Below are 25,419 nucleotides of genomic sequence, written 5' to 3' on the forward strand. Positions count from 1 at the left end.
CGCTTCTTCTCGGCCGTGTTAGTCGCTGTGACCAAACAGGATATCGCAGCAGCCCCACCGGGGGCGCACACACAGGAAAACGCCTCTCGTTTACATATCAGAAAAAGTTACAGTCACGCTTAAGTCAACTTTGCATTTAACTCATTGGCTGCCACTGATGGCGACAGAGGTCATAATAAAAAAAATGATCCATTTAAAATAACAGAATCGTTGGTCAGAAATTTTCAAATTTGACCTTTGACATTTTTTGCTGTAATTCACACATTCTGTGCTTTTTCAAATTGTACAGGTTAACCAGTGCGGACTAATTAGCATCCTAATTAGTGTTAACCACTATCCTAATGGAGTCATAGCTCCACATTTGTGACCTTGTGGGCCTCATAGGAAAGTTATTGCAGTAGTAATGTCTTTTTAATAGAATCATGTGAATACAGTAGTCCATCATATAGCGCGGGGTAATGTAGACCGGACATAGTCGCAATAATCGCAAAGTAGGGCCACCACTATTAAAAAAATAAAAATAAAAAATAAAAAAAAAAAATATATATATATATATATATATATTTTTTTTTTTTTTTATTTTTTTTATTTTTTTTATTTTTTTTTGACTTCAGAAGCAAGAGTGGCTTCTCCTTACAATTTTTAGCACAGATTTTCACATTTTTAAGAAGTTAAATAAATAAATATATGTATATATTTTTTAATTCATAAAAATGTGAAAATCCACATTGAAACTTGTAAGAGGAAGCCAGTTTTGCTACTAGGAAAAAGAATAAATAACTAAAAGAAGAAAAATATGTGAATATAGTGAATTCACAATAAGTGAAGTAGCAATAATCGAGGATTACCATATTGGCATTGTAGAAGGAAAAATGTTGGGGAAAATACTGATGATAGGCCTTCAGGGGTGGCCTTGGTTGAACTATCCCAGTCAATTTATTTAATAACATCATGTGGATATTGCATGCGTGTATTTGTATGAAATATCATTAAAACTCATGTTGGTATAAAGTGGAGGGAATCAGGCGGGAGAGATGCGTCACGTTATCTGCAAATCCAAGCATGTGCAGATGTGCGCGTGCGGTGGAATGCAGATGAGCGGCGTGCTGTGATGTGGCCGCGGGGTCGTGACGAGGCGTCGCACAGAACTAACCCGGCACATAATGAGTGATGCTTATCGGCAGGCGCATGCATACTTTACTCGCATACTTTATGACACTTTGAACTTCAGAGGTATCAACATTTCTGAGGGTATTTTCTTGGGCCTTGACCTGCTTAAAAGTAGGTGTGGGCAATACTTTTCTTTTTTATAGTAATCCCTCAAATATTGCGCTTAATGGCCGCGATAAAGGAAAAATCGCAAAGTAGGATCAGCCCCATTATTACTAGAATTGGTAGTATTACCAGAAATACAAGTACAAGTGTATATTTATAAAATATCACAACTATAAGCGTAGCAAAAGATTGCAAAGGATTAATATCTAGATATAATCTATATATGTATATACATAGGTAAAAACGTAAATACTTTATAAATACTGTACTCACAGTGAAAATAGTTCTTCTCTGCTTCATGTACTCCTAAAAACATTGATGGGAGTTTTAGTTCAAGTCCTTTGTCCATTGGGTCTATTATCCACAATATATGAGGGATTACTGTAATAGATTATCTGTTTGAAAAGTAGAAGGTTGAAAAGCATTTAGTTAAAATCAACAAGCAATTAACATTAATTTTTAATGCAACTTTTGTGATCACACTTCAATTGTGGCAGGAGCTAAAACTTGATTTTATTATTTAATACATTTCTAAAACTGCAAAAATCTGTATAATCCAATCAGGATGGGCATATTATTTTTCCCTTGAATTTGATGAAAAGCTGATTTATGGAAGATAAATGAATGATTTTGAGGAAATTTAAGATCCAAAGAAGGCAAGATCACACATTTTTACAATAATATCAACCCTCTACCATTGATAGCAATAGACTCCAGCTTGTTATTTCTGTCTTTTATACTTCATTTCTTCAATAAACTCATTTACAACTCTGGCTTTCTGCAAAAATGTGCTCTTTGGTCGCTGCGCGTTTGTTATCAAGCATGTATTGTGCAGTTAGCACATTTTCACATCTATTGAAGATAAAAAAAAAAACAAATCAAAAAAACTAAAATTGTACAACAAAAATCAACAAGCTGCCTGCTGTTGCACGCATCACCCCATCAAGGTAGCTTGTAGCTAATTGAATAGCGCCACTGGTGTAAACACGCAGAGGAATAGTGTTTTTTGTTTTTTTCCAGATGCAAAAGATTCCCTTTGAAATTGATTTGAAAAAAATTCAACAAAAATATATCGTAAAAGTCAAAAGCAAGATGTGAAAGCAGAATTAAACAGGGCAGGTTTAAGTATATGAGAAGACCCCCTGCCCCTGTGATGGAATAAATAACATCCCATGGAGTTCATTAATTCTACACCAAATTAAACTGGACATATTTTTATTTAATTCATTTCTCTTCCGTGTCTTTTCCACCTAAAGAAACGTGGAAATGAACTATGACCAAGGACACAACTGATATGTTCTGTCAGTTTATCTTTTTTACATTCCACCTTTGCAATATTCATACAAACAATATCAACGTATTGATATAGTGCTTAAAATATACAATGAATAATAGTTTACTGTTGAAACCAGCTCTCAAAATTATATTAATGAGAGAGTTTAATTTCTAAGGACTGTTTAATATCCAAGTACTGTTTAATATCCTAGTACTGTTTAATATCCAAGTCCTGTTTAATATCCAAGTACTGTTTAATATCCAAGTACTGTTTAATATCCAAGTACTGTTTAATATCCAAGTACTGTTTAATATCCAAGTACTGTTTAATATCCAAGTACTGTTTAATATCCAAGTACTGTTTAATATCCAAGTACTGTTTAATATCCAAGTATTGTTTAATATCCAAGTACTGTTTAATATCCATGTACTGTTTAATAGCCAAGTACTGTTTAATAGCCAAGTACTGTTTAATATCCAAGTACTGTTTAATATCCAAGTACTGTTTAATATCTAACTACAGCCTTCAGACCGGTGACCAAAGGACCGGCGACCAAAGGACCGGCGACCAAAGGACCGGCGACCAAAGGACCGGCGACCAAAGGACCGGCGACCAAAGGACCGGCGACCAAAGGACCGGCGACCAAAGGACCGGCGACCAAAGGACCGGCGACCAAAGGACCGGCGACCAAAGGACCGGCGACCAAACGTCCGGTCACAAGCTAATGACCGCACTAGAACTGTGAACGCTTTCCTAATACTAATAAGTTCAGAATGGGTGATTATGCCGATCAATAGTGTAACTAATCAGTATTTTGTTTGACCATTACACATCCATCGAAACCGTTCAAGCTACGCCTATCGCGCTTCAACATTCAAAGCAGGAATCTTATAGCAGACGCGCGGGACAGCATAATAACCTTCATCGTGTCCCGTTTCATTTAATAAATAGCTTGTTTATTTTCCTCTGAGGCCAGCGCAGCTCATTAGCAATTCTTCATGCGGGATGTCAATTATTAATCCGCTCATTCCGTTGGCCGCTCGCTATTAGAATGCGCCACGCGTGGTAACACTCGTGTGGACGGCGCGCTGAGAACAAACGTTTCCTATTCAGGACACTTTTGCCCTTGTGAGCTAGTACAACAAAAGATGGATTTACAAAGAAACAACCAGTGGTGGGAGACACTCAGGCTAGCAGAATTGACCTACTTTATCAAAAAATACAATTGTACAAATTCTATTACCAGAGGAAGACTAAATATTGTGTTTCTCTAGGTAATCACACATATAAAAAAATAAGAAAATACAAAAGAGACAGGAAAAGACTAACTCTCTGATTTATTAACTAGTCTTGCTTCTTTTGGGATGACAGTAACATCAGCTTAGTGTTTCCTGTCATTGCAAATCAGATGAGTACAACCATCGGGGTGAATATTGCAAGGGAATTGCATATTCTTAAAAGCTGTCTGTAACTGATAGTGAAATGTTTTAAATCCAAATGCTTTGCAAAGCAAAGTAAAAGGAAATTCACACACACTATCATTTAGTTAACAGAGTTCAAATTCACTGGGCCTCTGTCTTTATAAATGTTGATTAGCAGAATATTTAGGCAATTTGTGTATGAGGTTTCAACAACTATTTCTAACAGTTATCGCACTGTAAATTTAATAGTACAACCACTCTCATGTTCAATAAATGAGGAACATTGAGTCTTACTGACTTAATTACAAGGTAACCAAAAAGTTTTCATTGATTGATTGAAGTTGAAAGATATATGATGTGTAGCAATGACACATACTGTAAGGAATTTTCTTTTTACCCTTTAAAAACAGACAAAACCTTTTGAATTACCTTGCACCTGCCATGAACTTTCATCTAGGCTATTTACATGTTTGGATTTCAATTTTTACTGAAACCCAGATTGGATTAAGGGATTGTTGATCATGTACAAACTGAAGGTTTTGGTATTCCATCTAAGGATTAATTTGGACTTGCGTGGGAAGTTTCACAGAAGCGGAACACACCAGACCAGACAAATGTACAATGTAGGCTCGATGTATCAAATGTACACTCTTACAGATTTCATTACTCGGTGCTGTGATCATGCATTACTTCACATGTAGTCACTGAATGAAATCTAAATGATTAAAAAAAACCCATTGCATTACAGTTGAGCACTGGGCTTTACGATATCAAAGAAGGTAGGCCCTCCAAACAAACAGACACTCATCACCGCCAACCTGCCGTGTCTTTGAATTGAAAAGCAAGCTTCACTAACAAGCCCAACGAGAGCCTTTGGCGTCCGAGCACCAAGGCGGCGTCGAAGGTTGGAGGAATGCATTTTCTTAGTTGTCAATCCACTTAACAAACAGTTTTCAAAGAGCTAGATCAGGGGTGGGCAAACTTTTCAGCCCGGGGGCCATATTGACTTTAAAAATTTGACAGATGGGCCGGGTCAGCATAAGATCTGATACATATAAAAAAGTGCATCCGTTAACAGTACATATGAAACATAAAGAGAAAAAAAGGACTAAAGTATAAACATATGCATCACTCATCCTTAAAGTAAAAAGTATAAAGTACAAAGTAAAGTAAAAAGGAATGTATTAGGAAATATTAAAATGTAATATAAAAAAGATAGAAGGGCTGTAAAACACGAAAAACAAATATGAGTGGACAGAGCTACTGCCACTGGCTTCCGCATGACGGCGCCATCTTGGGGGAAAAAATAAAATAAAAAAATAAAAAAAAACATTTGGACAATGTCGGAGGGCCAGATTAAAATGTTTAAAAGGCCGTATGTGGCCCGCGGGCCGTAGTTTGCCCATGTGGGCTAGATCAAGCTAGTGTTTTTTAAAGATTTTTGATGTTGTTAAAATGTTGAGTGACAGACTAAAGGTTCAGTGTGGGCAAACGAAGAGAAACGGCCCTGACAGCCGGAAAAAGAGAAGAAGATAGCTGATCGAAAAAGGTCCATAGACCTTTCCACAATGTTTGTAAACAACAGTGACCAAGTTCTCCCTGATGGCAGAAAGTGATTGACTAGGTCTCCATATGACCTGAAGCGAAAACAATAGAGTGTACTTGTATAGTGTGACTGGTCTGTTAAAAATAAGTAAATAAAAAAAAAAACTCAAATGAAGCCAGAGAAATAGACAAGCCATTAGACAGGACGAACGGTGTAATCACAACAAGCCTGAAAACCTCTCAGGGATGCAATCACTGAACAAATAACTGAAAGATAAACAGCCAACTGTGTGGGAAGCGGCAACTCTACCCTGGTGCGAATCAGCATTCCTTTTAGAGCCCAAGTGAAGCACATTTGTAGCCCCCTTAGGCTTCTAGTTGACCAGTTTCACAGCATCAGCGAGCCCGCATTGCCGCAGCAGTGGCTAATAGTTTTAGCATGGCGAGAGTCATCCATTTGTGACATGCTACAACATTGATTGTGTGTTTTTGTTGTTAGTCGTCACAGAGTGAAACAACCAAAATGGGGCCACAAACTGATTCCTGAAAATGATTTTAAATGTTCAGGTGATTGCTTCTAGATATCTTGGTGTGTGTGCATCTAATGTCATAACTAAACTACGGAATAGACCACAAACAGAACTTTAAAAGCAGATTTCCACCATCAAAGTTTTCCAATTACTATTGGAACTGTTTACTCAGTTTGTAGAAGTGAGATTAATTTTGCTTGTATTTTTTTTTCTTGCAGAAGATCGATTGATGTCTACCACGTTAAGAATGTGAAGGTATGAGAACGCCAAGTTGACCTTTATCCGACCATGTAATAACCTTGTGGTAGCAGAAAGGACTGATGGGTAATGGAGTTGGCTCAGCCTCAGCACTCATTACAAAGACACAATAGTGGGAAAATGGTGGACGAGCATCTTTAAAGGGCAACAATATGGCCTCTTTCACAAGGTCAAATACTACATACAATAGACTGCTATCCACACCGACCGTTTTCCGTGGTTCTACCGCAGAAAACATATGTTTTGGTCGTTCAGGCCACTGAAATTTATCCACTGTTGGCAAATTGTAGAAAAAAATGGGGCTAATTGTAAAACATGACAGCCCACTTGATGTCGAGTTTGTAGACTATTCCGAGATGTCCAAGCACACCGTCATCTGTCAGTGCAAATACGTCGACTGCGGACGCACGCCAGGACAACAGGCGTCGCTTTAATTGCAGGTGTAAAGGGAAACATCAGGCCACCGATGTCACATAGAAATAATTATACGATAACTTTTAATTTCCCCCGAGAAGTCATTATGCCGCCGCGCCCCGCTGCACATCCATCCGCCCCTTCTCGACATCTTCATGACACTCCTCTTTCTCATCCTCCTCTATCGTTGGGCAAGCTCGACGCAATCCGTCTTGGGCTCGCCGGGGTGTGAGAGCACCCTCCCCATCCAGCTGCCCCTGCTGTGATGTCATTTATCCTACTTACACTGTTGCCATGGCGCCCCCCCTGGAGCTAATGGCACCGTGGGTAAACAGAGTTCCGTTTGACTGCGGATTCATCAATAAAAACACACTTGATGGGGAAAGTGGTGGAAACTCACATATAGACACGCATATACAGGTACATATTTACGAGGAAGGTCGAAATATATTGAAAAATCCTTCAAGTTCTGTTCTCATGTCTATAATCTGCCATATGTATGAGAATCGTGTATTTGTATGTAATGTGATTTACGCAAGATTATGATCCCTCCCACTATCCCTGTCAATGACAGCCAACGAGCAAATAAAGTGTGTTTTTCCAATGAAACTTGATAAAAAACACCAAAAACACAAATTGCCTTCACCTAAGTAAATGTCCGACAACAATTTCAAGTGTTCACTTAACCTATTATACATGTTTTTTCGTAAACATCAAACATAATTTACAGCAAACTGACAGGCAATTTAAATCTTCAACGAAACAGACAAGCTTAATTTTGGAAACACCAGGCGAAAACAATTTCAACTTGGAGTCCCCAATTGACCCGAGTAGCGTACTTGTGGCTCACATCAAACACAATTTAACATCTTGTAAACATCTATTCCTGGCATGTGAAAGGATGAAGGATGGAGAACGTTATCATTGTTTATTGCATGGCTATCACATCTAAATGTGAATCAGCGAGCAGCCATCCATCAATCAGTCAAAATGAAAACCATGCCAGAAGGAGGAGGGACCAAAAGGAAAAGAACAGCCTGAATGACAGGAGAAGAAGAATGACGAGTCGCCGAGAGGACCGGGATGACGAACAGAGAGGTCGAGGGAAGATGAATGGCAGCTCTCAAGCGCCTGCACTTGTTTGCCTTTCATTTGACAAATGCAGAAAGAAAAAAAATCTCAAGAGCGGCAAAGCGAAAAACATGCAAGAGGAGAGAACATGTTGCTCCTGCATGATTTCATATCATGAAGACGTGTCAATGTGTTGCTTTTAGAGGAAAAAAATATAGTCTAAATGCCAGGTTATTGCTTGGAAAGCATGTCAGGATGAAGCTGCATGTCAATGGGGATGGATTGCATTATAGACCATCAAAAAATTGTATTATTATTTTTAAATAACGAGTGTAATTGAGGACATGCTGTTGTTCAATGTGCTCCATTATAAATGACCGTGTCTGATAGGTAGGCTACAGTAAATTATCAATCTAAAAAAGTAAACAGGCCCAAGTCACATACTGCCTGAAAAAAGTACTGAGCCAGGTAGTAAGTACCACTAAATTTCCCTCTGGTATAAACACTGCCAAGGTAATGAAGTAACCCTAACCCCATCTATTCTGGATTACAAGTATATTTATATATTCATGGTATTACTGGTCCTGTCATACAAAATGTTTGTCTTGTAACAAGACCCTAAAATGTCATTTCGGACCAAGATTATGCTTTTTTTCGAATTAATGCCACTTTATTATTTATATTTTTTATTCCAACCTTTTAAAAAAGTGGATAAACAAAAAGAACATGCTGAAAGAAGAAAAAACTAATGATATGGTCAAAGGCACAACCCACTCCAATTCACATGAATGCACTCAAAGTGGTGGTTGTCAATATTTCATGGACAGTTTCATATGTAGTTATAAGTATTTTTGATTTTTCTATAAAACACAATAGTACATGTGCACTGAAAATTATATTTAAGTCACATGGCAGCTTGACAGCTTGCATCAATCTGGAAATGTTATTTCAGTGGAAGTCTCTGTTTTTATGAATATTGACAGGTTAGTTGCTTTTTATGTGTCGGAAAGTGGTTATTTAATGACAAATTTCACACAATTTTATGAGATTTTGGCTAAAATGCTTTGAGTTTTGTATTCACTCACACTGCTAGTCTGCCTATAAGGGGGTCACCTGACCTAGCGCCCCCAACAGGGCATTAATTGCGGCCCCGATGCTCAAAGCAGAACTCCCTGTGAAGATGCGCTCATCAACAACGCAACACTTTAATCAAGACACTGTCTACTCCTTTATGGCTCTCAGAGTAGATCATTAGGAAAATTGTTGGCAGCAATGCGGCGAGCATGTTTACAACGCTCATCACTCTCTTCCGATTATTATTTAATCATGTCCTCATTTTAGCACTCGGAGATGTTGGGCTCATGCATGTTGTAAAAGTTTGGCTTCCACAAATATCTTGCTGTTTATAGCACTCGTTTTAACCTGTGTAGCATCAAAAGTAAAAATACATTGACGTTGGTGTTGGTTTGATAACATAAAAGCAATAGGACTTGAAATTTTTAGCCTAAATTGAAAATATTCCTCAAAATTTGGAAGCAACTCCCAAAATCTTTGTTCTAAGCTCTGAATTTGCGTTAAAAATGTGGTAAAAGTACACAAAACTATACTGTTTGAACGGCATTCAAATTAGTCTCTCAATTATACTAATGGTTCCAAAGAGGCTTAAACAAGTCGCCGTGTAATATCCACTTTTACCTTTTTCCAATGGAATAATTAAGCGCAATGTCGGAGAACTCGCTGTTATTGTGTCTTTCGTTCCGGCTCGGGAGGCTTAATGCTGATGCTTTAATCAGACAATAAGACGCGTGCTCTACTCATAGGAGAGTTCATTAAGTTCGCTAACTCGTCACCTTACTTAAGTGAAGTAACACAGAATGAATAAGTGAAAAGTTCAGGACAAACTTTTATCCGCATTTCAAAAGTTCTTCTTGGAAATTGGCCAAAAAAATGCATAAAATACGTTCTCCTTTTTGTTAAAAATGCGTTTTTCCTAATCATTATACAGTCAATAGAGTTCATGATTTAAAATATATCATTTAGTTCCCCTTAACCTCTTTCTAGTCAATGATTTTGACATGGAAGCAATATTTTAAGCCATTTGGGCGAGCGTTTTCAAGTCCTTCCCACTATCTGCTTTTTAATTGGCCTTCGTCTTTCTTTACAAAGCACTTGACCTTCTTTGCTGGGCCATAATGATTTGCCGCCTCCTCGTTTGTCGGGACTAGGAAGGAGGGTGCCCTAAGGAAGAGGAATTCCAACTTTTTTCAACAAAAGGTAAACAGAAAACGAAGAAGTGCAAGGCACTCTTTCGCTGCCACTTGAAGGCGATAACCATCAAATCCCTGGATTGGACGGCTAATGCCATCAATGGCAATAAACGAGTTAAGATTTGAATCAGTGTGCATTGATTGGCAGCTGGAGTGACTAATGTTCTCTCTGGCCCGGAAAGATAAGAGACCTTTGTTAGACGTAGCCCAGATGTAATTAACACACGTGTGATGGAAGGTGCCATCTTGGTCATTTCGGACGAATAGGAATTTAAATGCAGATGAGCTAGCGCGAGTTGTCATGGAGATTTATGATGGGGAAGAAAATATGGTATCTCTTCGTGTGTTTGGCTTTATCATGGTGATCGGAAATGAGTGGTTTTTGGATGATTTAAAGTGTGGTATTTCGGACTATGGAAAGATGGTAATGCTGACTAGATTTAAATCTGTATTCGTGAATCTGACATTTTATAAGGCTTGACAAGCTTTTTTAAAGTGTAATTAAGCACAGTTGTGACTAAATGGATCATTTTGCAACCTAATCGTGGTCAAAAATGTTAATTTTAAGCCAAAACACTTAGAGTTGTGTTCAAAGTTACCAAAACAAAGCCAAGTCTGACATTGATTCCTTCATCTCAGTCATAATTAGCTCAAATAAGGATTTCCAAAAAGAATTACCAAGCAAAATAGTGAACTAGGTATCCCAATTTTTCCTGCAAACACTACAACTAAAGCATTGGGAACTCGAGTCAGACTTTTTCGCCATCTCCACTAGAACAAACACCTTTTGGGAAGTGGGACGTGACAGTCCACGCGACAAACGCATTTTGCACACTCATTGCTTTGTTAGCATTGCACTCATGCCAAGTCTCTACGGTTCACTTTATGGCAAAACACAAAAGGGGAACTAGGAAGCCAAAGGAGTCGTTGTTGGTATTCAGTGGGCATCGCCCGTGCCATCGTCAGGCTCCCCCACCGAACACGGATTTCTCATTACGCATAACTCACTCTTCGGGATAGGGTTGAATATTCATGAGGGGATGTTGTCAGGGTGGGAAGAGTCCCACTGTTGAATGTGTCAAAGAATTCAAGTGTAGCCTGTCCCCGGATATTGGGAACGCGCTGATACTTCCAGTGCGATTATGGCAAAAGATGTCTTAAATCATACGAGGGAATGAAGACAAGACCATAAGGATGAAAAAAAAAATGGAATTTTCAGTAAGAAGCCAATGCTGAAGTTGAACTGAAGGATGTGGAATTATAAGCGTTATATGATTAATTTATGTCTGATGTAATGGAGTTGATGGACTGTTGAAGTTCAAATGGTTTGAGATGTTTGAGAAATGTGGAATAAGGTGTTAAATAAGTCAAATGTCATTGCACATTTGTTATTTTTCTTCGTGAAAATGGGATATGGAGAAAATGGGAAAGACATTTTTAGAAGGAAATGTGTCACATTGGTTATAAAACCTCACTTAAAACCACAGCACTTAATACAAACTCTATTTAGGCACCACTGCCCCCATTTGAATTTAAGAATCACTTAAAAAAATCAAATTTTCTTGGTTCCAAATGCCCTTTAAAGGCTGCTTTTCACAATCCCTCTCCATCCTTTCAAGGAATGGCAATACCAATAAAGAAATGTTTCCCCAAATTGTCCTACCCAGAAAAGCAGCTCCTTTCCCGCTGCCTGAATTCAATTTGCATTGAGTGTTCAATCAAATAGGTGTTAATTTCTCATCCCAGCTGAAAGCTTGGAGTGGCCACTCGATAGGCTGACGAGAGGTCGCCTTCACAGCACCACCACCACAAAGAAAGGCTTTCCTCTGAGTTGCCTCGACTCGGATTAGTTCACTCAGACGTTTATTTCAATTAAACAGCAGCTACAAAGACTCTTGCAGGTGTTTGCGGGATTGAATGAAGGAAAGACTCAATAGACTGAGTGGAATTGGGATAGAATTAATGCACATTAACTAGGGAAGGTGATATCTTAACTAACAATTGTAAGGACGGCTAGATTCATCCTCAATTCATCTTATTGATTTTTTTGGGGCCAGAATACCCCCTCTGATCCATATATTTGCCATAAATCTACCCTTCAATCTTCCATTTATCTACTCAATGATCCTAAAGCCATTCATTTTCTTCCCATGAATCAATTTTCCAAGTTTCAGACAAGAAGGTAATCAATAACGTTCATTTTTCGGTGCCTTACTAGTCATTTTTACAAAGGTATTTTTGCTTAGAATCATTTTTGATAGGTGATGTGATCATTAACATCAACATTATTACTATTTGATTGGCGACCAATCTTTTCTGGTTAGTACCATGTTTTTAATCATTTATAAATCCACTATTTTTTACAGTTTGGCTGGGACAAATACACAAATACGATTTATGTTAGCCTGTTTTGTTTTAAAACTGTAGTTATCTCTAGCAACTTTAACTTATGTTTTTTTATTGGATTCTGCTAAAATAAAAAAATACCCTCCCCAAAAACTACGACTTATAGATATATATTTTTCTCTCTATTGTTTATTCTTTGCCTGGTATGACTTACCCCGGGTGCGATTTATAATCGGGAAATATGGTGCTTATAATGAAAACTCACATTTCATCCTTATTGAATATTTCCTGTCAGAAAATGGAAAAGATCCAATATTTCTTTTTAAGCAACACGGAACGTTATTGTCGGTGTGGTGAAATATTACAATCTCGATAAATATAGCAGAGTAAAACGGAATGAACTGATTGGCCGCCATTGAGACAGAATCACTGGCTTTTGTAGCGAATGATGTGTTAGTGGTCAACACGTGTTTTAAGCAAGGTGGAGATTTTCCAGTTTTGGGACGTGGTGTCTCCACGAGGACCACACGTCCATCTGGAGTGTCACCTAATCGCGTGTCGCAGTCGTGGCTTCTAATTGGGCTGTCCCGCGAGGTCGGTGCTGGTTGGAGATAAGTGCTTTGGAGCCGCGCCATCAAACAATATGCAAATGAGGTGGGCACAAGCATCACGGAAGGAGGCCGCACCGAATATGGCAAATTGAGTCATTTGGAGGTAGATTGAACTTTAATTGTGCATGCTAGATATGGGTAATTGTCTTTTTTGGGGGGAATTAAGGAATTACTCTTTCAATGTTAAGCAAACTAAAAATTAGATGTAAAAAAAGTAAGGGAGTTTTGTTTTTATAAGGAGTAATTGATCTATTTAATAACTGGGTGATGATGCATTATTTTTACAATACAAAAAGAATAATCAGTTTAATTTTGTTATATATAATATTTCAAATAAATGTAATTGCTCTTAGGTATGTTAATCAAATTACGACATGAAGTTTCTTTCATTTCATTTATTATTAATAATAAATGGGGGAAATGGCTAAATTAATGCTGATGATCAATCAAAATTATGTTAATATAAATTGTATAATGATTCATTACAGTGTGATGAGAGCTAGTATTTATGATAAATACTAAATAAATAAAGTAAAAAACTGAATATTCTTATAAAAAAAGTTTAAAACTATTTACCAAGCAAATTCATCTGTTTTTACATAGACAAACGTGTTAATTAAAATTAAGTGTTCCCCATAATTTTACAATCTATTACTGTATCCCTTTTGTCACAATTTTCCTGCATGCAACTTACAACAACAAAACGAAAAGTAAAACATATCTATCATGTATATTTTGAAAACAATTCTAGGGAACAAAAGAAGACTGAATGAAGTAAATGTGGATTTGGATGCACACACAAAGGAAAAAGTGGAGCAAAATAGTGAGCCAAGTAGCCAGAAGAAAAGGAAGAAGCTGAGTGTTGAACATGTGTCAAGTCCACCTCCTTGGCCAGCTTTTCAATGGCGACAAACCCACCCACCGAAGGCCCCCATATCCGCCAAACTGGGCCGGTTCTCCCCATAATCCCTCGCCTCCCAGTGCTCCTCTTTGATGCACGCCCAACTTTCTCCTCCCATCCTTCATCCTCTTCCCTTCGCAAGCCCACTTTTAACGCCTCCACTACCCCCCCCCCCCATCCTATCGCCACCTGCTGGCGCAATGCTCCCCGGGGAGATCACCTACACAAGGGATAAAACAAAAAAAAAGATGCGTTCCCTCATCCAGAACAGCTGGAGATTTTGTTAAATGTTTATTCCTTTAACTTATCAAAAAATGTGTTTCTGTTTAATACCAATGTGCTTCTCAGCAGTTTAAAATGCGAAAAATCTATTCAATTTATTTCCATGATATGAAAAGATTTCCTGCCTGGACGTAGTTTTAAGCACGATGAAAAATATATCACTTAGTGATTTAAAAGAAACGAGTCAGAGGATGAAGAAGATAGACGACGAAGATGAGAGAGGCGCTGACAGCTGAACTTCAAAGTGGAACATCTTTTCATGGAGGACGCCGACAGAGGGGAGGATTGCAAACGGCAACATGGATGGAAGGTGAAGAGAACCTTTGGAAGAGGAAGGACGGGTGGGCCGAGGTGAGGTAACAAGTAGAGGTTGTCTCAATCTGGTGGCTGATTGCGTTTCCACACCAATTTGAACCACTTTGAGTTCTCTCTGGGTTGCAGAATATCTACCGTATGCAGCCCAGTACACCTTTTTACATCACATTTCCACACTATGTTTTCTTTGGGAGAACATTTTCCTGGTAAAAATGTACCTAGGAGCTGTCATAACATTTATTTTTTGTCATTCTCTTCAACTTTGACTCGAGTTGATGTTGTTTGGAGACTGCTGAGGTTTTTTTTTTTACATCTCATCGTCAGCCTCGGGGTAAATGCAAAAAGAAGGAAGGGTAATGGAAATAGAAAATTATAAGGAATATCATTGTAACTTTAATTCAAGATTTAAGTTTTAGTCCTTCTATAAACTTGGGCTCAAAGTTACTTATACAATATGCAAAATACTTTTTTTTCTTTCATAGATTAGTCATCTGAAACAGTTATGCTTAATATGGAAAATCTCTTATTAGCATAATTTGTTCCACCATCTTCAACACTACGCCTAAACTCTTTAAAAATCATAAAACAGACCATTTTCTATTAAAAAATGAATATATAACAATAAAATCAACTACAATTATTGGTATTTATGACTATATTTGTGTACAAGAAGTATTTTTTTAGGGCCTGGTGAATGAAATTGTGGAAAAAAACCCCACCAAACTACAGTTAAGAAGTGAAAATATTCCTAAATTTCTGCAACTCTAAGTCAAACATGACCAAGCATTTGTACAAGTAAACAAATCTCCTGTGTCCCAAATCCTTTGACGTTGAGCCCAAACTGCACTGCCAGTTGCTGATTGAAAGCCTCTACTGCAGGGGTGGCCAACCCGCGGCTCGCGAGCCGCATGCGGCTCTTTGCCCGGTTTCATGCGGCTCTTACGTCCATATCAAAGTTTGTATTTGTGTTTTATTTGCGTGTGCGCTTCGCTTGAGTTCAATACGGTATTTTCGTCAAATGCGCATGTGCTTGGGATGAAAACACCTCAAAGTTTCCCAGTAGGAGCAAGGTCATTTGAGTAAACGTTTTTAACAGAGTGGGAGAGCTCCCGTGAACCAGAAGCGACAATGAACGGCGTCGCGCACACAAAAAGTATCCCAAAGATCGAGCGTCGGCTGAAAAAGCCACACCCCCTGCGAGGCAGACCAAGGCGAGAGTGCTCAGCCGGGAGCAGCCAATAGGAGAGCGAGGTGTACACCCACGTGGTGGGCGCGCTAGTTAAAAGCCATTCATAATAAATGACAGCTCAGAAGGAGCGAATGTTGCGCAAAAATAGGCTCTGATTTTATGACAGAAGTCCCACTAAGTAACATGCATAGTAAAAGAAAAACGCTAGTGTAAATTATTATATTTTTGTTTGTGGACTTGGTTGAACTGAGAGTTTGTCTGTGTGAGACAGTGCACACAATGTTCATTGTTGATAATGACTGGCCTGTGCTGTTAGTACTGTAGGAGTCAATTTATGTCATTACTATTCTGGTGTGTGACATTTACAATAAATCTGTGTGATGTGGCTCTTTGCGGTAACACGGTAAAAAATGTGGCTCTTGGTCTCTGACTGGTTGGCCACCCCTGCTCTACTGCGAGTACTATTTATAGTTAACAACAGTCACGTCAATCTAAATTAACTGTATGCCTGTCAAAACTCATTGTACTAAAGTGAAAGTGCCGAGTCAGTGTGTGTTACTGTAGGCGTCCAGATCCCAAGGAGCTTGTAAAGCAGCCACAGATCATTTAGTGTTCTATTAGAGGCAAGCAAAGGGGGGTGACTCGATCAGTGACTGATCTTGTTTCAATGCCTCTGACTGCAGTAGACGCCCCAATCATTTTGGCTGGGAGGGACCGCCATCCAACGATAGCCGGCCGGCAGTCAAGATTAATTGGAAATCTAGCGCCATCAGTGACAACCAATGTGTAAAGGATTGCGTTGCGGGAATACAGAAATACGAGGACCATTTAAAAAGGCCTTCACGGTCATATTAGGTGGACTTTAATATAAAAATAAGACCAAGGACTCAAAGTACAAGAGAAAAATTGAAGAAACCAAAACAATACGTATAAAAAAACCCTAAAAAATCTGACATTTCCTTTAAAAAGTTAAACAAGGTAGATATTTTTGAAGGTGGACATAATAATTAGCACCTCACCCCCTACAGATTTAGGTTCTCCCCTGCTGTGAGCTGTCACCATTGCCACATCGCTTGGATAATGGCGCAAGACAGAGGAAGAGGTCAGCGGCAGTTCTTTTACTTCCACTCGCCCGTTTTCCACCCGAGCGGCCTGATTCGATTGGACAGCCGCTCACAACTTGGCCAAAGAAAGGTCCGCAAAAAGAAAGAAAATGCCAAGAAGAACTAGGATGTCTCCTAGTAAGACGGAGACCTCTACCAATGTTGAAATAGTAACAAAAAGAGTCATAATGAACAGCCTACTTTTGTTGAACCAACATTTCTGCAACAGGACAAACTTGGTGGTAATGAAAAAATGTATTTTACTGTTAAATATCAAAAGCAGATCGAGTTCGAAACAAATACTCCGATCAGAGTAAGCCTTAAAGCTCTATTTTCTTCTGTCTTTGCCTAGAACAAGGACATTTGGAAGAAGAAGAAGAGCTGCCATCTCTAGTGCCAGCCCAATGTCCCTCCCGGGCATTTTTTCTTGTCCAACCCAGAAACAGCGAGAAGGCCCTGCAACAAGCCGGCGGCGCTACAAATTCCCATCTGGCCCGGAAGTATCCCAAAAGTCGCCTGGGAAGATGTTGTGGATGAGAAATGATGGCAGAGGAAAGTGTGTGGACTGGCAAATGGACATATGGAGGAAATATGTCACAATTTTTGACTAAAACAGAACATTTTTTGGAAAGATATTCATATAAAAGATGAACTTATCCATACAGTAGTGACATTAGTTTGTCCATCAAACTTCCCATTAACCTGCTATTTTATATGTATGTTGTATTTTTACCAGTAGTCCACTAGAACTCTAATTGGTGAGAATAAACTAATCCACAAATGGAATCATCAAACACTTTACATCACTTTAACCAATTTACCTATGCATCCATAATCAAACAACCAATTTTCAGTCAATTTTTGACGAAGAAAGCCATAAACAATTCATATTTTCAAAAACATTATTCCTTGACAGCCATACTCAGAATTTAAAAGTAAAAATACATGATAATGTAACCATTTCTTATTCACTTCACCACTTTGAAAGTCAAAAAAAAGTCTGAATTCTTTTGAGAACATTACTTCACTGTTGCTAATCAATGAGTATCAATCAGAGTATGCATGCAGAAGAGTCTAATGACGAAAAATTATGATTTAAAAAAGGCGCTAGAGATAGTTTGGGCGCCGCAGTGCCAGCGTGACGCTCCCATTGGTGCGTTCGGGACCAGTGGTTCCCATATTTTACCACACAGGTTCGCTGAGAGCCATATACACCCATCAAAAGAGCCACATACGGCTCCCGAGCCATAGGTTCCCTACCCCTGCCATATATACCATTAAATCCCTCCCTCAACCAATCTCTCCACTCAATAACATCATTAATACACCAAAAAAGTTTTCAAGCACCATATCAAGCATCCATCTTCAAATCAATTCCTTATTCAATATACACCCAACAACAATTCCATCAATCCAACTAGTCATGTGCCATCAAGCTACCAAACAATCAGTCCATCAGTCATTAATCCACCTCACGGTCACTAATCCAAACACACCTGTCCCTCAAACCCATAAATCTACCTAGCCATTCACCATCCACCCGAACAGTCTGGATCAATACAACCATCAACAACTACTTAAATCCACCATCACTTTCCCCTTCATTCTCCAGGTATGGATTCATCTGACCGTTTGTCCTCCTGTCAGTCTACTCTTTTCCCAATCCATAAATCTACCATTTTTTTTTTTAAATCATAGAACACCAAAACTAATAGAATCCACATTCTTTTCTGTAACTTTTAAAACAAAACATTCCAAAAGAAAGCCGACGAAGAAATGGAAGCCTTCCTGGCCAATGGCCAAGACTGGTCGCTATGTTTACTCAAGGCAGGAAAGCAAAACAAGACGAAAGGGGACACCAATGCTTTTATTTGGAGGCCAGATTGGGTCCTCATGTTCTCAATCAAATGGTCTTATTGCCAAGCACGCTCATAAAAAGCCAGCTAACTTCATTACACCCAGCTCAATAAGAAACACATGACTGCCACGACCAAGCGATATTAGCACCGCATGTGTGCGTGTCAGGCTCGGGGGGTGAAGGGAGTTCAGTGGAAAATTTAAACCGTTCAAAACATTACTGTCTTATTATGTCTGGCTACTCTATACTGTTGAAATCTTTTCCCGACTTCAAGGTTGGTCGCCGTTTCTTCGACGTCTATGTGGAGTTCACGCGCCACCGCAGATGTTCGATACAATTTTACCCGTGATATATTAAAGGCGAAATACGCAGGGAGTACAAAACGGAATTTTATGTAAAACTGCTGAATGTTGATGAGCTGACGCTGAAATGGAAGGCTGTGGAGTTATTTTTTTCTTTTTCCAATATGACTACCAAAGACTAATATTGTCCAAGTTGCTATTAGAGTTTATGACAAGTTGTTTTTCTGGAGAAAAAGAAAGAAAGAAAGAAGAAAAAATAGGAAAGTAGGTCTAGGAATGGAGAATGTTTGATAGAATATTTAGATTTTTTTTAATAAATGGATTAAAAGAACTGGATTAAAAGCCCTGAATATTCATTTTTTATAGATCTAAAACAATGCTTATTTTAGCTTTTTAAAATATATTTTTAGATTTTACAGAATGATTTATGAACTACAAACAGAAAAAAAACTTTAATTTGATCCTAAAACAGAAAGTCGGCACTGATGATTTACTTTCCTGGGCCACACCAAATGATGTGGCGTGGCCAGATTTGGCCCCCGGGCCGCCACTTTCCTCTAAAAAGAAAATATTTTGCCTTTTTTAAATGAAACTTTCAGTGTTTGTCGATAATTGACGGATGGGGAAAAATAACATTCTCACCCCCGGTGTCTATTATTTCCCAAAAGTTAAGGTGAAGAAGGATGAATGACATGACGAGGAACGCTAATTGTTGTTGTTATCAGACTGCAAAAAAAGCCACATCACACCCACACACACATGTAACATACACAAGCCCCCGTACGACATCATACATCAGAGTTAATGTGTTCCTAACAGAAGATCATTTGCTAGGCGTACGGCGGGTTGCGCACTTTAATGTTTTAATAAAGCAGAGGCGAATAGAGTCTTTCAATTTAGCCACTGCTGTGACGGAATCATCTGTTTTATGGCTGAAACTTAATCTAGCTCCAAATTGCTTTGTTACAACCTTCCGTGCATTTACACAAACCCACGCACGTGCACGCTCACCCTTCGTGCACGTGATTCCATCCCATCAACACATCACATTGGTTGTGCCAAGTAACTAAATACAGAATTGACTCACAAATTACTTTATTTTGCAAGATCCAAAGCCTTGGTGCAACAATCAGATATTGTTTATCTTATACACAAAATGACTAAAATGACATCATTTTGTCTGATTTTCTTAAATTTCCTGATTTTCTCCCTTTTTAATCAATAATTGTAATTTTTTAATCCTTTTTTCTATGTTTTTAGTACAAAATTCATTTTGTAAAATCTAAAAATATATATAAAAAAAGTTAAAATATACATTGTTTTAGATCTATAAAAAAACGGAATATTCAAGGCTTTTAATCCATTTATAAAATAAAAAATCTAAATATTATATCTAAAATTAGGGAAAATCAAGCTGACGTTAAAGCGGCCCACGAACCAACCCGAGTCCTTGTTTTACATAATATTAAAAGTCCTGTACTTCTACTTAAAATGAAAGAGAGGAAATACTTTTTCCACCTCTGTTAAAAAGCACAAAACTGGCATGCAGCGCGAGGTTAGAAAACCGCATATTTTGAAGCATCCTCGTCCACAGATTTCTGAAATCCACGATCTCCCGCTGCGCGTACAGAGCTGACTACATACAAGCAACTGAAAAGAAAATTCCTGAGCTTCTTTTCCCATCACTCTTGTGCTTTCTTTGGACTTCCTCTTCACCATCCTCCTCACGCATCTTTATCAAAATGCAGCATATTTCTCTGACGGCTTCCCGCTGCTTCTTTTTTCTCTTTCCATATCTTCTTGATCACCTCTTTGGATTTTTTTCCCCCTCCTCTGCCGTAATGCATTCCTAGTCTACCCCACCAGACCCCCGGCTTCCGACCCCCACCATACACCCCCCCCCCCCCCTGTCATTTCTGACCTTGGCGCCACCTTCTTCGCTCGAGGTTCACGCGACACCCGCTAAGAGGATGATTGTGTCCAAATGTGTAAAAACCTAATCAACTTCGAATGACCTTTTCTCCCCTCAGTGTGAAATATATTCTTGTCAAATCAATACTTCACTGTTCCCTAAGGAAAAGGCTCTAAAATATTATATAATAATAATAACAATATCACTAAATCAAAAGGTTTTCATTGAAATGCAATATTCACCACTGGAAAACTATTTTTTTTTCAGAAAAATGTGAAGAAATATTATATTTCTCAGGAGAGAGCAAAATGGACGAAAAGATTTCACTTCATCTTGCCAAGTGATTTAACGATGTTAATCTTAGTTGCAAAAAGTCAAAGACGAATGTTAAACTGCGTGGGATCATAGAAAAAAATAACCACTTAGTCTATAAAGTGACATCAGATAAAAACAAACAGAGTACACTGCCAATAGAACAACATTACTTGACAAAAATCACACTAATTCTAATTCTCATAGACATACTGTCTCATTAAAACATTAGTATTTGCTACCCAAAATGGTTTTTAACCACCAAACTGAGTCTGCTGCCATTATAACAACATTAATTGAAAAAAATCACACTAATTCTAATTCTCATCGACATATTGTCTCATTAAAACATTAGTATTTACTACCATAAAATATATTTAACCACAAACTGCAATATTACGTGCAAAAAAACCCAAGCAAATGCTTATTTCATACTAGAAAATGACATCTTTAGCCATTAAAGTATTCATTTCATTCAAAACAAAACACAAGCTGTCCTTTACCCTAAGCAAACTTGAAATGGCTATAATTTGTTTGACAATAATTTAACTTAAACACTTCAAATTTGCTGAAAAAGTACTGTGTTGCACATCCAAGTGAGCAGGACCATATTGTACACAGTTGTAAACAGATTGTGATATCATTTGTACACCATAGTTTTCTGCAAGAGTGCTTGATTTGGCTTAAACAGGCGGCTTGCCCCACTTTTCCATTTAAAAAGACAATATTTGCTCATAAAACAGCTAGAAAGTATCATCTTTTTGCATATTAACTATGTTCCATCTGATGCTAGGCAGTGTTCCGTAACACACCGGAGGAAGTTTTACTGTGAGTTTTAATTAAGAGAAAGCAGCAAAGACAGCAGCAGCTGCTACACAAGAAGAACATCCAAGCCATTCGGCCTCAGGGTTCAAAAAGTAGGAGAATGGCTTGCTTTGTGCCAAATGTTACTGCAACATTGACGAGGACTTAATGTGGCTTGCAATTACTGTTATGCTTTATCATTTCAATGATTTGGATGTGTGATATGACTGTTTCAATCTGGCATAGAAAGTCAATTTTGAGTCCAAATGAACAATAATCGGCACTTTTTTAATACTAAGATAATAAAACTACCAATAATAATCATATAAAGTGAATATCTGCAATTATTTGCCTGGGAGAGACATGAAACTGGGAGAGTTGGCAGCAATTATTTGATTTTTGACATCAAAATGTCAAGGAAACTTTTTTATAATATGCTATTTTGGTTTAGAAGGTTAAAATCAGGATTAAGGGATTTAGGGTTATGGGTGTGTTATGAGTAAAGATGCTATGCAAGGGTAGAGGTTAAGGCCAGGATTAGAGGCTCTCTCGGGTTAGTTTTAAAAGACCAAGTAAGGATTAAGAAATTAGGCTGTTATGGTTAGGATTAACGGATTAGGTTGGACTAGACAATTAAAGGGTTGCGTTAAGAAATGTGAGATCTATACTAAAGGTTTCCCATGACTTGAAAAAATGACCAAAGACTGCAGATTCGACAGATGTGCAGAAGATCGTCATGACCAAGTAGAGTTTGCCACAAAATGTCATGAGGAAAGAAACTGGTTGTCCAGAGAAAAGTAGACGTATTAGTAGAATGTGAAAGAAGGGAAAATGTGGTTAGGCAACAGGCATAAAATGCAAGCTAGAGAGGATACTAACATTACAGGATTTGGCTTTATTTGGAATTATGGGCCTGATTTTTAGGGTTTGTGCCGTCATCTTTTTTTTTTTTTATAAGAACCCAAGATTGCCAACATTGTGGTAACTTTGGCTGACAAAGATGAATGTGCAACATAATCGCGCAGATGCGTCATCCGGAGCATCTTGTGTGCGTTTGCGGTGTAGAGAGGGGGGAACATCCTTGTTGTGAAGTATACTGCTGAATAATAGAAGCTGCCGGGAACATGCCGTCTTTCCGAAACGGCGGCGAAGACGCCGCCGAAACGAGAGGGGGTGTTGCGGCATCCGTGAGTCAACAAACCGACATGAATGCATTCTACGATCCTGAGGAGGCAGCGAAACATTTGAGAAAACACGACGGCGGCAGAGGTGGTAAACGTCTGAGCCAGCGTGCCTTCTGTTGCCGCAGGCGTGAAAATTCATCATGTGGGCAACAGGGGGTGTGTGTTCCGGATGAATCTGGATGAACGCAAAAGCAGCTGTCAAAAAGGAAACAAGCCTCCGAGAAGGGGAAAAATCCTTCATTCTTATTTACAATATCAATTCTTCTTCGTTGGTGCCGCGCATTACTACTTGATTATTTAGGATTCTTAACCTCAGATGGACACACTTAAATGACTTTGAAGTCCTACCAGAGTTTTATCTTTCTTTTTCCTGGATGAAAATGTAGCAGAAAAACATAAATACTGGATTGAACTGGCCTCAAGTGGCTTAAAAGAGTCCACAGGGACTATCAAAAATCAACCTTTTTTAATCCCTCCTGCTGAAAGCCAAAATATCTCTACACCGTTCCCAAGAGCGTATAACTTACAATGTAATTTAGGACCTTTTTCTCCTCATAGCAGCTATAAATCATAACTTTAAGTAAATAAAGAAGCAATTTTATACAGAGCAGAAGCAGAACAATTGTTCTATGCATATAGTTGAAATTATTTTATTTAATTTTATTTCCTATCTACTTATAAAAGTTAAGAAGCGCCTTCAAAACATGATTTTATGAGAAAATTGATCCTCCTGATCAAATAAGTTCAACCTTAAAGAATATATATGTATCCATATTCCTTTTTGGTGGAAATCTAAATATTTTCACTGCCCTATTTCCTTTCTCAAGAACATTACATTTTTGTTGGCCTGCCTCAGAATTTCTCCATGTTTTCTTCCCCCCCAATACCTCCCTTTTTGGAGGACATGCTGACGATAGCTACCGGCTGCCCGGGAGAGACGGGGGGGAAAAAAAAAAGAAAGGCACAGCAGACTTCCATTAGAGAAAACTAAAATGAAACCTGAAACAATCCTACACTGGCAGGTTGCCTTTTTCCAATTATTAGTATTATTGACATACCCGCCAAGAGCTCACATGACTATGGTAGCCCCAAAAATCATAAAAGGGGGCTTATTTTATTCACAACTAGAAGAAAAAAAACTAGTTTTATGCAAAAAAATGGCACATTCGAACTTAGAGGGATCAATGATGAAGATGGAGGAGTGATGGCCATCATACACCAGCCTGCTTTAAGCGGGTTTCACTTTACAGCAGGGGTACAGGAAAAAGGGGGCGGTCTGTCTGTCTCGGAATGCGAAGATCGGCATATAAAAAGACCCCGAGAGAGACTGAGCTGGGAAGGCGAGCTTGAAGCAAGGAGAAGGGACAATGAGGCTTTTGATGCGGCCATTCTTGGGAGCATATGTGGGTCACAACATGAATAAACACACTTTGACGAGTCCCAATTGCTGATTTACACACGTTGTGTTGTTTGTATTGCATGTGCACACCCACCCACACACCCCCACACACACACACACACACACACACACACACACACACACACACACACACACACACACACACACACACACACGCACACACACACACACGCACGCACGCGCACACACACACACACACACTTATACGCACACACACACTTATACGCACAGAGGGCCTGCTTGTCTTGCATTCCTTGTTTATGCTTCTCCATTTCACTCATTTATGGACGTGACCTATTCAGGCCACCTCTGTAAATCTGACGACTCACTCGCTTACTCACTTTTATTGTCTGCCCTAAAGGTATATATACATTTCTAAATTCCCTGGCCTTAAAATGCTTAACCGAATTAAAGCGCCATTTGGAATATACAAGTCAGACACATAGAATGTCCAAAATGAATAGATGTGTGGAAGCTGGTATTTAATACAATATGATTGATTTGGTCCTTGGTTAGATGTTAAAAAGCTATCTTAAGAAAGGAGCACTTGTAGTTGTCCCAATACATTTGCCCTTTTAATGCTTGCAACCTGTTGTACTACAACAGTGGCACTTTCCTTTTATCTGTGGGTTGACAGATGTTTTAACAAGAAGAAATAAGCCATTACGGAGGAGTGCGCTATTCCCAGTCAACAAGCACGCTTCAATTGCGTCCACAGCCGTACACACACACACACACACACAAACACACTAATGCAAGCACACTCTAACATGCAACCTGGCTACCAAATGCACTAAAATGGTGGCTCTAAACCAAAATGGCA

The 25,419-nt window shown here is 38.7% G+C and overlaps 1 protein-coding gene across 2 annotated transcripts in view; it reads right to left on the bottom strand.

Annotated features, from left to right (window-relative positions):
- Positions 1–25,419, bottom strand: part of mcm8 (minichromosome maintenance 8 homologous recombination repair factor) — a 244,565-nt gene that overhangs the window by 50,314 nt on the left and 168,832 nt on the right. For both annotated transcript variants that reach the window (XM_077729396.1, XM_077729397.1), the window contains one exon: positions 1,549–1,670. The gene's annotated coding sequence lies outside the window, so the exon portion shown is untranslated. The remainder of the gene's footprint in view (positions 1–1,548; positions 1,671–25,419) is intronic.

Source organism: Stigmatopora nigra, chromosome 12, assembly GCF_051989575.1.
Source record: "Stigmatopora nigra isolate UIUO_SnigA chromosome 12, RoL_Snig_1.1, whole genome shotgun sequence".
NCBI classification, from domain to species: domain Eukaryota; kingdom Metazoa; phylum Chordata; class Actinopteri; order Syngnathiformes; family Syngnathidae; genus Stigmatopora; species Stigmatopora nigra.